Source organism: Bos taurus, chromosome 2 (assembly GCF_002263795.3).
Source record: "Bos taurus isolate L1 Dominette 01449 registration number 42190680 breed Hereford chromosome 2, ARS-UCD2.0, whole genome shotgun sequence".
Taxonomy (NCBI): Eukaryota; Metazoa; Chordata; class Mammalia; order Artiodactyla; family Bovidae; genus Bos; species Bos taurus.
Window position 1 is genome coordinate 61,110,328 of NC_037329.1, and position 15,996 is coordinate 61,126,323.

Below are 15,996 nucleotides of genomic sequence, written 5' to 3' on the forward strand. Positions count from 1 at the left end.
GAATACTGGAGTGGGTTTTGCCATTCCCTTCTCCAGGGGATCTTCCCAACCCTGGGATCGAACCCAGGTCTCCTGCATTGCAGGCACATTCTTTACCATCTGAGCCACCAGGCACTGTCCTAGGTACTGTACATGGCTAAGATTGGTTTTTACATGTTGAACAAGGAAGAAAAAGGAGGAGGAAGAAGAAGAGGAGGACAGGGTGGGGAAGGGGTGGAGGGGAGGAGGAAAGAGACTGGGAAGGAGAAGAGTGAGAGGAAGAAGTGGCAGTAGCATCAGGGAAATCTGTGGCCTGTTAAACCTGAAATATTTACCATCTGGTTCTTTACAGAAACAAATTTGCTGATGCTTGGACTAGACTACAGTGGCCAAAAGTGTAACCCTTATTTGACAGGTTTCCTTGAGGTCTGCCTGGGACAACGGAAATACGCTTGGCTGCCAAGGCCCCCTCCTGATCTAGGCAGGTGCTCTGGGTACGAGAGCAACCAGTTTAAGAGCTGAGGGGTTTGGACCCCTCCTATTAATAGTTCTCCTCTGTGTGTAACCTTGCAGGTCTGTGCCAACCTTCAGGGACTCCCCACAGTAATGATTCACACAGGACAAATGGACATTCCAACACACTCCTAGCATCCACCACTCCTGAGAGCCAGGCCTTCAGGAAAGCCATGAAGAGTCTAGCTCCACACACAGCCCATCAAACAGAAAATACACTTCTTTCCCCAGGTAGGCAGAGCAGGTGGGGGAAAAAAAGATAAGTAAATGCCAGGAGGTCCAGGGCGCCCTCCAGATCCCCATACTAAGGGGACCTCCTGGTTTGCAGACTGCAGGCCCCCAGCCCTGCACCAGATTGGTTCCTTGGGCACCAGCCCTGCCTGCTCTGGCAGGAAGCCATGCTGAAGCGGCTGCCCCATGTTGGAGCCAAGGATCTATTCTAGGGAGCCTATCACCCAGGAACAGAAGCTACAAAGCAAACCAACCGCCTTATGTATTTGAATGGGATTCAAACAATTTGAGTTTCTAGAGTCTTTCAGCTGGCTGGTATTTCCAGCAGCAATCAGCAGACAGAGGCAGTTATTGTATCAGCACAGAGAAGATACTTTTATGATCAATGAAACTCATTATATTCAAATATCCAATTCCTGCCAACACACAATTAAAATAATTATTTCAAAGCAATTTGTTATATAATTGAGTCTTTTCTATATATATATTATATACATATATATATATATATATATATAATTTGCTATATAATTAAGTGTCTTACAATTGCTACCGCCTCAAAGAAACAGCAGCAATTTTTATTTCAGGGGGTGGGAATCAGACTTGGCTGGCAAAGGGACTTTTGGTTGCCCCTGGACACCTGGCCAGGCTTCCCTGGTGGCTTAGCTGGTAAAGAATCCACCTGCAATGTGGGAGACATGGGTTCAATCGCTGGGTTGGGAAGATCCCCTGGAGGAAGGCATGGCAACACTCCAGTATTCTTGCCTGGAGAATCCCATGGACAGAGGAGCCTGGCAGGCTACAGTCCACGGGACACAGCTGAGCAACTAAGCACAGGACACCTGGCCACAGGCTGTATTGGTAGTGAGAGGGGAGGGGGGTTGTTTGAGGGATTCCTGCCTATTCTCTTCCTTTGGCTTGAGAAGCTGACTGCTAGCCTAAGAGTTCTTTGAGACATGGGGGCTTCCCAAGTGGCTCAGTGGTATAGAATTCACTTGCCAGTGCAGGAGATGTGGGTTCAGTACCTGCATCAGGAAGATCTTCCGGAGAAGGAAATGGTAACTCATTCCAGTGTTTTTTCTGGGATAATCTCATGGACAGAGGAGCCTGGCAGGCTGTAGTCCACAGAGTCGCAAAGTTGGACACAACTGAGCATGCGTGCATGCACTTTAAGAGATGTATTTATTTTTAGCAAAATGTTAATACCCTTGGAAGTTCATCTCTCTCAAATATTCAGTAATGGGCACATCTTTTATAGTGAAAACATTATACTTTTTAAGAGAAATAAATGTTGTGAGAGCTATCTGACAGGAACCTCACAGATGAAAATGCCTTCTTCTAGGGGTGGCCAGTGGCGGAGGATGAGGAGAGGCTGGACCATCAGTGTGGATCCTGAGTGAGTGAGTGAAAGTCTCTCCATCGTGTCTGACCCTCTGCGACCCCATGGACTAGTTCATGGGATTCTCTAGGCCAGAATACTGGAGTGGGTAGCCTTTCCCTTCTCCAGGTGATCTTCCCAACCCAGGGAAAGAACCCAGGTCTCCCACATCACAGGCAGATTCTTTACCAGCTGAGCTACAAAGGAAGCCCAAGAACACTGGAGTGGGTAGCCTATCCCTTCTCTAGCGGATCTTCCCAGCCCAGGAATCCAACCAGGGTCTCCTGCATTGCAGGTGGATTCTTTACCAACTGAGCTATCAGGGGATCCTGACTACTTAGCTAAACACCAGGGTCCATGAAAAAGGCTATTCTAGGTTTGCACCAAGGGGAATCCAATTCTTGAACACCCGTGTAGGATCAGTAAGATTCAGTAGAGATGGGGAGATTTCTCTTTGCACCTGTTGATCCATTTATCTTTGTCAAGGGGAAAACACAGATATCCATAGGGGTCAGACAAGTAACATAAATGAAGGAGGCTGACAGGTACAAGTCAGGGGGAAGTTCTGGGGCCTGAGTCATCACTCTGTTTTCAAAGGGAGCAGCTACTGTTCAGCCCCAAACTATATGGCAGAAACAAAGGGCCAATGTCGCCATATCATCTACTTTTCAAAATAGAAGTCAGAAACTCAGAGTTCGTGTGTGACATCCCAATTTTTGTATGTTGACTCACTTTTATAGTCATTGTACAGCCTAGTCAAAGTATGTCAGTGGTATACATATAACTTATTCACTGTATTGTACAGCAAAAACTAACACAACATTGTAAAGCAACTATATTCCAATAAAAATTTAAGAAAATAAAATGTTAAGTCTGAGTTTATAACAAATAAATATAACATCAAAAAAATTTAATTAAAAAACATATGTCAGTGGGCTGTCTACAGCTTCCCATATCTATAAACCCTGACAGTGATGTCTGTCAAATCAAAGTAAATAGAGAGGGAACTGTCACAGGTTGGGTCTCCAGCAGCAGATGTGAAGATGGGGTATGAGGGACAGAATGTTTACTGGGGATCTACACCTGTGGAAGGAAGGGGGCAGAGGAAGATTAGAGAAAGGGAGAAGCAGGCATGCCTGACCAAGCCTATGCCACCTGAGAAAAAAGTTCCAGCTCAAATATTGTTTGTCAGATTCTAGAAAATGCAACCTAATATATAGTGCCATATAGCAGCCCAGTGATTGCCTGGCATTCAGGACATAGAGATGGTTACACATAGGTAGGCACCATGAGGTGTGACTGAAAAGGTCTCTTCAGCAGTGGTGGTTTCACAGGTGTATGCAATTGTCAGAACACATCAGATGGTATACTTTAAATGGATGAGATTTATTCAATATAAGTTATACCTCAATACACCTCAACAAAAGCATATTCTTTTATGAAAATACATTGCTTGTCAGAGCTGTCTATCATCAGTCCCAATGGATGGACTATTATATCTTGTCTTACTCAGTCATCAGATACAGATTTTCCTAGGAAGGGGTTGACCTTGTGTGAGCCAGCTCTTAGCAACAGAGGCTGATCCTAAAAGAGCTCAGTGCTAGAGACTTTCCCAGCTAGACATAATGTCCCTCCTTGAAGGCTGGTGTGGATATATAGACAGTGAGTCTCATGTCTAGAAGTACAGAATCAAAATCCCAGACTCACTGTAACACAATTGGCCAAGCATGTCATAGAGTCACCAAAGCCACCTTCTAAAGGCCAAATGCTACTTTCTATTATAAAGGTCATTGAGATGGGCTGGTCTGTAGAAACGATCTTGAACTGATGGTCAGAAGGTCTGGGGATTCATCCCAGGTCTGACACTTGTTTCCTTGTTTCCTTGCCCTAGAAACATAGACAGTAACCCCTTCTTTCTCTCAGTTCTGCAGTGACAATCAAATGCTATATGAGTTCTTAGAAAAGTTAAAAGCACTTTGCAAGAGTCTTCAAAGAACTGTTACTCTTAACCACCCCCAGGCTGATGACTGTCACACTTTCCTTAACTGTATATGGTAACCAGCAGTTTGGGTCCCTCTAGTAGAAAAGTTCCCAAAGCCTAGGATTCTGGACTGCAAACAGGCCAGATTTCTGAGTTTCGATTCAGTGCTCTTCATGGATACAGAAAAATGACAGGAATGCCTTCATTTGGATCAAGGCATCAGTAAGACCACCATTATCAACAATAATAAGTGGCACATAGAATACGGGGCTTCCCAGGTGGTGCTAGTGGTAAAGAATGTGCCGGCCAATGCAGGGGACATAAGAGACGCTGGTTCGATCTCTGGGTTGGGAAGATCCCCTGGAGGAGGGCATGACAACCTACTCCCGTATTCTTGCCTGGAGAATCCCATGGACAGAGGCCCCTGGCAGGCTACAGTCCACAGGGTCGCAAAGAGTCAGACATAACCAAAGCAGTTTAACACATACCCATACACATAAAATATGATTCTAAAGCTAATGATTGCCTCCTCTGACCTCCTGGGCACCAACCTACCAATGAACATAGTCAGGCTCAAATCCAGTATCGCCAAAACACACCCTGCAAAAGTAAGATGCCTAACAAACCTAAACCACAAACGAATCTAAGAAGCTGACAGGCCTTGGGTTATACCCCTGGTGAACTCATGACCCTGGGACCTTCATGCCACTTCCCATATAATCCAGCAAGCGACAGAGATTTACTGAGATCTTGTGTAAGACCTAGTCTCTGAGCTCACTGGCAGGGCACCAAGAAGCAGAAAACTTGGCCCCAGCTCTCAAGAGCAGCTATGTCATGGGGGCAGCAAAACATGCTTCCATGAAAACAGCAGCAGGAATCAAAAGAATCAGAGGGGTGACCTCAGAAGTCTCTTCTGTTCTAACTTTTAGGATCTAGCAATCACTGTCCAATGTATTTAAGTTGTCTTTCTCATAAAGATACCCTTGAAAAGTAATAGTGTATAGTAGGCTCTAGGTTCATTTACCTTATTCGTAGGTAGATGAACTCTAGGTCCAACCTACCTCTAGGTTCAGTCCTACCTCATTAGGACTGACTCAAATGTGCTCTTTTTTATAGTTGAGTGATATTCCATTTATATATGTACCACAATTTCTGTATCCATTCATCTGTCAGTGGACATCTAGGTTGCTTCCATGTCCTAGCTATTGTCAATAGTGCTGCAACAAACATTGGGATACATGCGTCTCTTTCAATTATGGCTTTCTCAGGGTGTATGCACGGTAGTGGGATTGTTGGGTGGGTTCTATTCCTAGTTTTTTAAGAAATCTCCGTACTGTTCTCCACAGTGGCTGTATCAAGAGAAAGACAAATGTTGAATATCAACGTCTGTGTGGGAATCTAGAAAGATGGCACTGATGAACCTATCTGCAGGGCAGCAGTGGGGATGCAGACACAGGGAACAGACTGTGGGCACAGTGGCAGGAGAGGATAGGACAAGCTGAGAGAGTAGTATCGAAACACATACATTACCACATATAAAGTAGCTAGTGGGGCGGGATGTGGTGGGAGACGGGAGGGAGGTTCAACAGGGAAGGGACATATGTATACCTGCAGCTGATTCATGTTGATGTATGGCAAAAACCAGTACAGTATTGTAAAACAACTATCCTCCAATTAAAGTGTTAAAAAATAAAATTAATAGTGCTTTCTTGTTTTTTCTCTGCTGTATCAGGTATCTGCTACTATGTAACAAACAATCTCAAAATTTGGGGGTTTAGAACAGCCTTCAAACTTTTTCTTGTTTGCCCATGAGTCTCTCTTTGAGTTGGCAATCTGAGCTGGACTCAGCTAGGCGATTCTTCCTCTGATCTCACCTTTGGTTAGTCATGTGGCTGTAGTTATCTGGAGTTTGAGTGGGGCTGGACACAGCCTCAGGTGACCCAAGGAAGCCTCGCTCCTATTTCTGCAGGTGGAGACTGGCTCTCGCCCCAGGGGGACAAAGGTGGGATGGCTTGTCTCTGCTCCATGTAGCTTCTTCATGTGGCAGACTCAGGGCAGCATTCCAAGAAGACAAGAGCAGAAGTTCTATGACCTCTCAAGAATTAGAGGTCGTACAGGCTCCAGAGTTATACATCTTCCATTGCATTTTATAAGTTAAAAAAAAAGCAAGTCATAGAGCCATACAGATTCAAGGGATGAGGTAATAGATTTTGCCTCTTGATGCAAGGAATAACAAGGATCATTGAAACTGAACTTAAATTGTGTGCAGTTTACCCTGACATTATCTGCTTTTATCTACACAGTCCATTGGTCACCAGGTATTCATGTCAATTTCATTGGAAACCCACCCACATTGTGAAAATACGTAACTACAATCACAGAATGTGATTAAGCCGTTTTTGAAAACCTGCCTTTTGCTTTCTCACACATGAAGCAAAATGTATATATATGTATATATATATATGTGTATATATACTATATATATAGTTCACTTCCTCATTTTATAACACGTTTGATCCAATATCTTCACAATGTCTACCAAAGAATTTCAAAAGAAAACAATCAGGCATTTTCTTATGGAACCAAGTCCAACAAGCCTTGATGACAATGTTCCAAACTGCTGCTGTAAATTAAGGTAAATTAAGAATGATACATTAAAGAGCTGATGTTCATAGTTCTGCACTGATTCTAGATGTATTTTAGGTCTCAAGGCTGGGTAATTTTTCACAGTTATGCTAGAACATCATATTACAAGCAGGTCAACTGTCATGGGAACTGTCTGATTATTGACCATACTCCTTAGAACCTTATCAGCTTACAACTTCCTCCCTCCCCCTACCAAATATTTGGAGGGAGAAATCCAAGTAGCAAGTCATGGATCGGGTTGCCCAGCAATTCACAGACCTAAAACAACTCATAAATCAAAATTGACGTGATATTAGTAGACTAGATTAGACAATAAAAATCTTGCCATCAAACCTTCCAACTCAGAGGCCAACAAAAACTTGATACCTCTTGATAAGAAAGACCGTTGCCTTGACATGCAAAGCCACCAGTAGCAAAGGCATTCACACTGCCTTCTGTGTACATCGCACAGTCAGCCTTGTCAAAAACTAGACACTTCCAGTGACACTGCCCAAAACACATAGTTTCCTCAGACCCTTGAGAAGATACTTGGAAGGAAAAAATAAGCTCAGACCCAGTTCAGTTGAAATTTGTCACTTCCTCAAAATTTATTCAAATCATCACTTAGGCAACTTCTCTTTCTAGTGTAGGAATTTATTCATTCCATTATTTCAGGAGCATTTCCCTTGGGGGTTAGACAGAAAACAAACACACAAAACAATATGTATATTCTGCCTTCAAGAAAGAAGGAGAAGTAGGGCTGTGACAGTGAGCTTGACATTTTCACATACATTTTCTTGTTTAAGACTCACAACACCCCAATGATTAGGTATTATTATTAGGTAACAGGTATTATTATTATTTGTTGTTGTTTATTTGCTAAGTCATGTCCAACTCTTTTGCAACCCCATGGACTGTAACCCACCAGATTACTTTGCCCATAGGATTTCCCAGGAAATAATACTGTGGTGAGTTGCCATTTCCCTCTCCAAGTACCTTACTAACCCAGGGACTAAACCTACATCTCGTGCATTAGCAGGCAGATCCTTTACTGCTGAGCCACCCCCATTTTAAAGATTGGGAAACTGAGACTTCAGTTAACAACCAACATCAGTCAGTTCAGTCACTCAGCCATGTCCGACTCTTGGCAACCCCATGAATTATAGCACACCAGGCCTCCCTGTCCATCACCAACTCCTGGAGTTCACTCAAACTCATGTCCATCAAGTCAGTGATGCCATCCAGCCATCTCATCCTCTGTTGTCCCCTCCTCCTCCTGCCCCCAATCTGTCCCAGAATCAGGGTCTTTTCCAGTGAGTCAACTCTTCACATGAGGTGGCCAAAGTACTGGAGTTTCAGCTTTAGCATCAGTCCTTCCAATGAACACCCAGGACTGATCTCCTTTAGGATGGACTGGTTGGACCTCCTTGCAGTCCAAGGGACTCTCAAGAGTCTTCTCCAACACCACAGTTCAAAAGCATCAATTCTTCAGCGTTCAGCTTTCTTCACAGTCCAACTCTCACATCCATACATGACCACTGGAAAAACCATAGCCTTGACTAGACAGACCTTTGTTGGCAAAGTAATATCTCTGCTTCTGAACATGCTATCTAGGTTGGTCATAACTTTCCTTCTAAGGAGTAAGCGTCTTTTAATTTCATGGCTGCAGTCACCATCTGCAGTGATTTTGGAGCCCAGAAAAATAAAGTCTGACACTGTTTCCCCATCTGTTTCCCATGAAGTGATGAGACCAAATGCCATGATCTTCATTTTCTGAATGTTGAGCTTTAAGCCAGCTTTTTCACTGTCCTCTTTCACTTTCATCAAGAGGCTCTTTAGTTCTTCTTCACTTTCTGCCATAAGAGTGGTATCATCTGCATATCAGAGGCTATTGATATTTCTCCTGGGAATCTTGATTCCAGCTTGTGCTTCCTCCAGCCCAGCATTTCTCATGATGTACTCTGCATTTAAGTTAAATAAGCAGGGTGACAATATACAGCCTTGACGAACTCCTTTTCCTATTTAGAATCAGTCTGTTGTTCCATGTCCAGTTCTAACTGTTGCTTCCTGACCTGCATACAGGTTTCTCAAGAGGCAGGTCAGGTGGTCTGGTATTCCCATCTCTTTCAGAATTTTCCACAGTTTATTGTGATCCATACAGTCAAAGGCTTTGGCATAGTCAATAAAGCAGAAATAGATGTTTTTCTGGAACTCTCTTGCTTTTTCCAACATAGCCAGATTCAATTTCAGGGAAGAACAAAGTGAAAGAAGCAGAGTTTGGAGGGCAACGGAGCTCAAGTGAAACACTGGGGGTACAGCAGTTTCTAAGCAATAAAGAACTTTGCAAATACTGTTAATGGCAATGGTTGGGAGTAGGGGGCATGGATGGGCCATCCAGATGGCTGATATCTTGATGGAAATGAAAAACTGAAACCCAGGCAGAGTTGAGAGGTGCCAAGAGAGTGAAAATGAAAAATGGGTTCAAGGATGGATCCTGGGTGAATCTGGCACAGGTGGAAGAGAAAATGCAAATGAGAAAAAGAGCGTCTTTGTGGAGGAATGAGATCCGGGAGCATCCATTAGCCCAGAAGCCAAAAGTGGCAAGCTTTCACAGTAAAATGCAGCCAAAGGGTAGAGTGGGATGAGGCTGGGTGAAAAAGTCACTGGACTTTTGGAAGTGGGAGACCAATAGGGACCATCAGGAGAGACTGTAGGTAGATGACAGATTGTGGTGGGTTAGAGAGAATGTGGCTGGTGAGAGAGTAAGGCCAGCAATATAGATTCCCCTTCCAGAAAGCTTCTCAAGGAAGGAATGAGGGACTTGAATGGAATGCCAGTTCAGAAGATGGTAAGATCAAAGGAAAGGATGAATTCTCGAGGCTCTCTGAGGCAGGGAGGAGCGTGGGTGTGGAGATTTGATACCATTCCCCACTTCCTGGCCTATGTAACTTTGGAACTGTCCATGTAAAGAGAGATTTTTCTCACGGCTGCCAAAGCTGTTTAGAAAACAGGTCCTCACCTTTTCATTCCACTGTGTTCCATTCGCTCTTCCTGTACAGTGTTTCTGGATTCATCTACTCTTTTCTGCTCCCCAACCTGAGAGCACAGACCTCTCTCCCGGAACTTTGTGCCATCCATTTCTCTGGCTTTCCAAACCTCCCACTCCCTCCCCTCATTTTGAATCTGAACCAGATTAACCTGCCATGAAAACTGGTTTGCAAAGCAAAAAAGGCACCAGAGGGTGAAAGCACTCTCATAGGCACTGGCCCAAGTTCAAAACTCCTGGCCCAAAACGGAATTCCATCAGGAGCCTCTTTCCTCAAACCCAGATTTTCTTACACACCTTCCACATGACCTGATGGCCCTGGGACAGTCTAATGTGTCCCTTTCACACATTAGACTCATTGAGGAAGCTTTAAGACGCCAGAGGCGCAGACCCATTTCAGAGACTGATTCACTGGGTCAGCAGCAGGTCCAGGCAAAGGTATATTTTAAATAATCTCTGGTCAGTTCTTTTCTGCAGCTCTTTACTGCTCTGTGGGATATTCATAAACTTTGTTCTGAGCCTTTGCTCAGCGATGCTTTCCTTGCCTGAAATGTCTTCCTTCTTCCTTTTCATAAATCTAAACATGCCACATTTCCCAAGGCCTAATACAACCCTGGCATTTTATTTAGGAAGTCTTCCCAGACTACCCCAGCCAGTAAAGATCTTCCCCATCTCCAGTTCTGATAGCACGGACAGATGGCACCTGAAAATCTGTTTGTTTTTTTTTCCTTTGAACTTTTTGTTTGATATTGGGGTAGAGCCGATGAACAATGCAATGATAGTTTCAGGTGCTCAGTGAAGGGACTCAGCCACGCATATACATGTACACACTGCTATATTTAAAATGGATAACCAACAAGGACCTACTTACTGTACAGCACATGGAACTCAAATGTTATGTGGCAGCCTGGATGGGAGGAGGGTTGAATGGATACAGCCGACTGAGGAGGGAGGGGGAGCCTAACAGGAGGAGGGGGAGGATAGAAACATGTATTAATATATTAAATCTGGTTCTTAATTCAACAAGCATGGGCCAGGTCCTCACTTAGTTACTGGGGGTCCAAACAGATGAAACAAGGTTCTGTCTTCAGGGATATCACTGAGGGGCGGTGTGGTTTTGGGGTGCTGGTGATGCACACAAAGCACAAACATCAGGGGCAGCGATGGGCAGGAAGCACAGAGGTCCAGGAAATCCCCCAGGGTTTGGGCAGCAGGATGTGAGTGTGGATCTGTTGCCATGGGGAGATGGAGAAGGACCTTGGAAAGGACCTTGGATCCTGTAGTCCTGCAGTCCCCAAACTCATATCTGAGGAAATGTCCTCTGACTCTGTCCTTCTGCCTTTGACCTGACCCCATTCTCACCTAGCCACTCTTCCAATTCCAGTCTGCCTTCCATGGGGGCGGGGGTGGGGGGTTACTCCCCAATGGCAGATGCAAACTTCTCTTTCCAGGAAGGAAAAGATCCCTCATTGCAAGATAGCAAGATTGTCAGCAGCTCATTATTTTGTTTAATCTCAAGGCAGATAACTGTCTGCCTTGATAACTGTCAGATAACTCAGTTCCGAAGACATCCTGCACAACCACAGGTGGGCCCCCTTCTCACCCCACACCCCCAGGTATCCTCAGGGGGAGGGGCACCACACAGCAAGGAGGGCTTCAGAAACATACTGTGAAAATCATGATCACAGGTCACCGAGGAGTCCTCAAAGGTCTAGGTTGTCCTATAACTGTTTCACAGGCACAAATCTCACCTCCAATAGGTTTTAAACCCTTAAAGGCAAGAAACCAGTCTCCCATATATTTGCCCCCTCCAGCTTGTCGTTCAGGACATGGAGTATAATAGAGTTGATACATGAGCTAGAACAAAGGAGGCTACTCACACTCAGGAAGCGTGGAAGACAGAATTTTCAAAGGGTTATTAATCATTTCAAGACAAATGTAAGCATTTGGATGGTACATGAGAAAGAGAAGTGAAGCTGACTTCCAAGAACTTGGAAAGGCAGTTGCCCTTGGAAAGTTAGGTTGGAAAAGCACATTCACAAGTGGATGAGGTTAGCTATTATACTAAGAGAAAGGGGAGGCGGGGAGTAACCTAAAAGAGTTTCTGCAACTGTGTGCCCAGAGTTTGAGAACACCTAAGTCTCCCTTCAAGGTGACAGGACTGAAATATAATTGGATTTTAGAAAATGGAGAAGTCATCAGCCATTCTGTGTGCTGCCTGGGAAAGTTCTGTACAAACAGAAAGAGGTTGAGTTCACGAAGAAAAGCAAACCAGTGGGGTCAGAGGTTGGCAGTGTTTACTCATGACCCCCAGGGGAGAGAGAGACAGTTCGATGGACAGAGCCTCATCGTGAGAGGGCTGCATGCTGTGTGAGGCAAGGAGGGCTCTGCGGGGCTAACCAGGACCTGCAGCTTTCACGGTTTTTGACTGCAGCACAGTAACTGACACTGGACCATTTCAGGACAAAAGGGAGGTAGGGAAGGGGTATGCTTTGTTGGAAAGGAAAATATATAGAAAAGTACAGAGGATGAACACAGGGGCTGGCAAAGCAGGCTTGGAACAGATGAGAGCCCAGCCTCCTACGAAGGTCTTGGTCATAGAAGCTACTACATAGCCTCATCTGGGTCCTGAACCCAGAATAAATGAACTCCAACCATTACTTCCTTTCAAGAAGCACAGCCCTGGGAGAGAGAGGGCAGTGGAGCAGGACGAGGTCAAATGCTTCCTTCTCAGCAGAAGGCTCCATTAGGAGGAGCATTTCACTTACAGGAGGGGATGCACTAGACCAACCAGTCCCAAAGGTTAAACACTATGGAGGAGAAGGAAAACCCCTGTAAGAGAACTAGAGTACTGCTGGAAAGTGGGAATGATCACTGGACAAGTCAATATCCACAGCATGGTCTGAGGAAGTGCTTTCTAAGGCCTTTGACCTGACCCCATGCTCACCTAGCTACCCTTCCACTTCCAATCCTCCTTCTCTGCGCAGGAGCAGAGGATTCTTTCCAGAGGGCAGATGGGAAGAAGGACCCTTCACTGTAAGTTGGCAAGACTGTCAGTCACTTGGGGACATCAGTCCTGCAGATACGATGCTCAAGCAGGGCTAAATGGACCCATGATGTCAGACGAGTGTGTTGAGACCTCAGAATCGGGAAGGCTGCTATGATGATATTTATCCTTTGGATCAAAATTAGAGCTAGAAGGCCTTTTAACAAACACTTGATTTGGTTTTCTTTTTTTCAGATGAGGAAGCCCACACAGAGGAAGTGACTTGCTCAACAATGCAGCTCATGGGTGGAAAAACTAAGGCAAGCCTTGATCTCATCCGTCCTTTACATCATAATTGTCTTAAAAATGAGAAATGGCATCAACTTTTCAGGCCTCCTAGAAGTAGGTGTTTGCCTCACTGTCTCCTCTGCCCTTCAGTTGAGGGCAGTAATGAAAGCAACTTTTGGACACCAATACCAGACGTGATGTCTCCCTTGCCTTGATGTGTAAACTCAGTGAAACTTCCATACTCAAGAACTGTGATGCCCCCAAGAATTTACTTGCCCGGATAGCAACTAGAAAGAAATGAACTGGAAAGACCTTTTTTTAAAAAAAAAATACTTATTACTGTAAATGTTACTAAATAGTTTGTGTGTGAGAGAGAGAGATCTCCATCTTAGTAAATATCATCAGAGCCAACCTCAGGCTCTGAAGTCACAGTCCTTGGAATCGATTTCTGTTGCATCACCTTGGGAAAGTTCCTTAACCTATTTGAAGGTCAGCTTCCTCTTCTATGATATAAATAAACTACCTCCTCAGCACACCGTTTTAAAGTTTGAATTAGATAATCTACAGAAAACATTTGGGACCTGCCTGGTCAATGATGAACCCTTAAGTGTTTTTTAAGTTTTTATTTATTTATTTATTTTATTTTTGGCTGTGCTGGGTCTTCATTGGTGCTAATGGGCTTTCTCTAGTTCCAGTGAGGTGGGGGGATTCTCTCTAGTTGCTGTGTGCGGGCTTCTCATTCTGGTGGCTTCTCTTATTACACAACATGGACTCTAGGCTCTTAGGCTTCAATAGTTGTCGCTGTGGCATGTGGGATCTTCCCAGATCAGGGATCAAATCTGTGTCCCCTGCATTGGCAGACAGATTCCTAACCATTGGACCATCAGGCAAGTCCTGAAGTGTTCTTAATGTTATTAAGAACATAATGAAATCCTTAGTGTTTGCGCTTTCTCACAAGACCCTAAGAACAGCTCTTGGATGTTTCAAGACACAGCACTGGTTCTCACCCTTGTTTAGAATCACCTGGGGAGTTTTTAAAAGTACAGATGCCTAGGTCCTACTCCCAGAGATTCTGGTTCCACTGGTCCAAGGTGCACCTGGGACATGGCTCCCACTGCATCTAGCTCCAAAATGATCCTACATACAACAAACTCTGACAGCCACTGATTGACAGAATTGGACCTGTAACTGGAGACCAGGTCAGAAAAGGACCACCAAGTCGCCAAGCTTAGAGCCACTGTACCATCGCCTGTCTCCTTACTTCACTGAGGCCACTACTGAGAAAGAAACTGCTCTTGGCGATCTCAAGCTTGTCATTCCAAAATAATAGAACAAAGGCAATTAGGCCAAAGTTAAGCTAATTCCAAATCTTGCCCTGGCAGCTAAATTTTTGGGAACCAAATCCTTTACCATTTCCCCCCTCCCCCAGCAAAAAAAAAAAAAAACAGAAATAAAGAAAGAGTGCCTAAAAAAATAGAATTTAAAAAACCCAGGTCATCAAAAGTATAGTGATGGTAGTCCTGAAAAATGAAGGTAGTCACTGTTTTGTTTGCAATATGGAGAACAGGTTCTCCTTCGTGCCTATGAAGTATTTTCCTACCTGTTTGTTGGGCTTGAGTTTGGCTATAGTTTAATAGGACACAAGAGTTTGGCTGTATTTTAACAGGGCACAAGAAAAACAGAGGAAGCTATTTTTGGAAGCAGACTTTCTTTTTAAGATTGCCCAGGGTAGGGGGTGGGGAAGAAGGCATGTGACCCCTTTTTCCAGCTGACTTCACAAAAGATCAGGAAGAGGAGGGCACCCTGGATGGTCCCCATGAGTCACTGACTCAGATCCCACCCTTTGGCTGGCCTGGCCTTAAAAACTTCAGGGTGCTGCAGCCAGGCGGCTGCAACTGTTCACGTGCCCACATTTGGGGAAGTGAAGCCTGGGAAAGAAGCAATGTAGGGGCAGAGTTTGCTGCTTATCAACGGAATTTTGCCCTGAGAGCCGGGCTTCCTCCTCTCAGAGGTCCGGTCCTGGCAAGTCCCTTCACGAGCCAGCTTTCCAAAGAGGAACGCCTGGGGGTGGGCTCCAGTCCTTCAGCTTCCTCTCCTTCCCTGCCCTCAATGTTCCTGATTCCAAGCAACTTTGGTGGGAACCTTGACGGTGGAGGCTTAGACCTGGGACCAATGACCTGATGCCAGCAGGAGGTTGATTTCAATGTAGGCAATAACTTTCCAAGAGTTCCATCTGGGGAAGCTCCAGTGGTTGGAGGTCCCCATCAGAACAGGTGTTGACACAAGGCCTTAGACAAGTCATAGAGGAGATTCTGGAACCAGACAGAGGTTGACCAGATGTTCTCAAAGACCTTGTCCTTACCTGGTAGTCTATTTCTATGAATCTTCAAGTTAGTGTCAATTATCCAAGACAATAGTAAGTCTGAGAAATAGTTTGCTTACTGTTTTAAATTTACAAATTGGAAATATTTCAATCATACCAAATAAAGAAAATAATAAACTAGACTTTTAGAAATCCATCACCAAGATCAAACACATATTACCAAATTTGCTTCAGATCTCTCTTTCTCTATCCTTTCAAAGAAGTAAAAATGTCCAGATACAGTTCCATTTTTTCAACCCTACCCTTTTCCTTCCCCAAAGGAACCATCAGTCTGCATTTGGCCTAGATCATTCCCATGTGTGTTTTTGTTTTTTAATAAACATGAATGTATTAATGAAAATCATATTTTAACATTTTAATATAAATTACATCCATATATATTAAGTATGTGTATGTAACACACACATATATCCTTTTACAACTTGTTTTTTCACTCAACATTGTTTTAGAATTTATACATTTTGATAAAAAGTTAGCTTAGTACACCATTTCAGCTTTTACATAGCAGAATATTTAATTGCATGAACACATTTTATAGACCACAGCTTGTGGGCTATGTGATCAGCACTCTTTTCTGTATGTGTGT

The 15,996-nt window shown here is 44.2% G+C and overlaps 1 long non-coding RNA gene across 2 annotated transcripts in view; it reads right to left on the minus strand.

Moving 5' to 3' along the window:
* Positions 1-15,996, minus strand: part of LOC112442665 (uncharacterized) — a 308,112-nt gene that overhangs the window by 264,771 nt on the left and 27,345 nt on the right. The gene's annotated exons all lie outside the window — the stretch shown is intronic.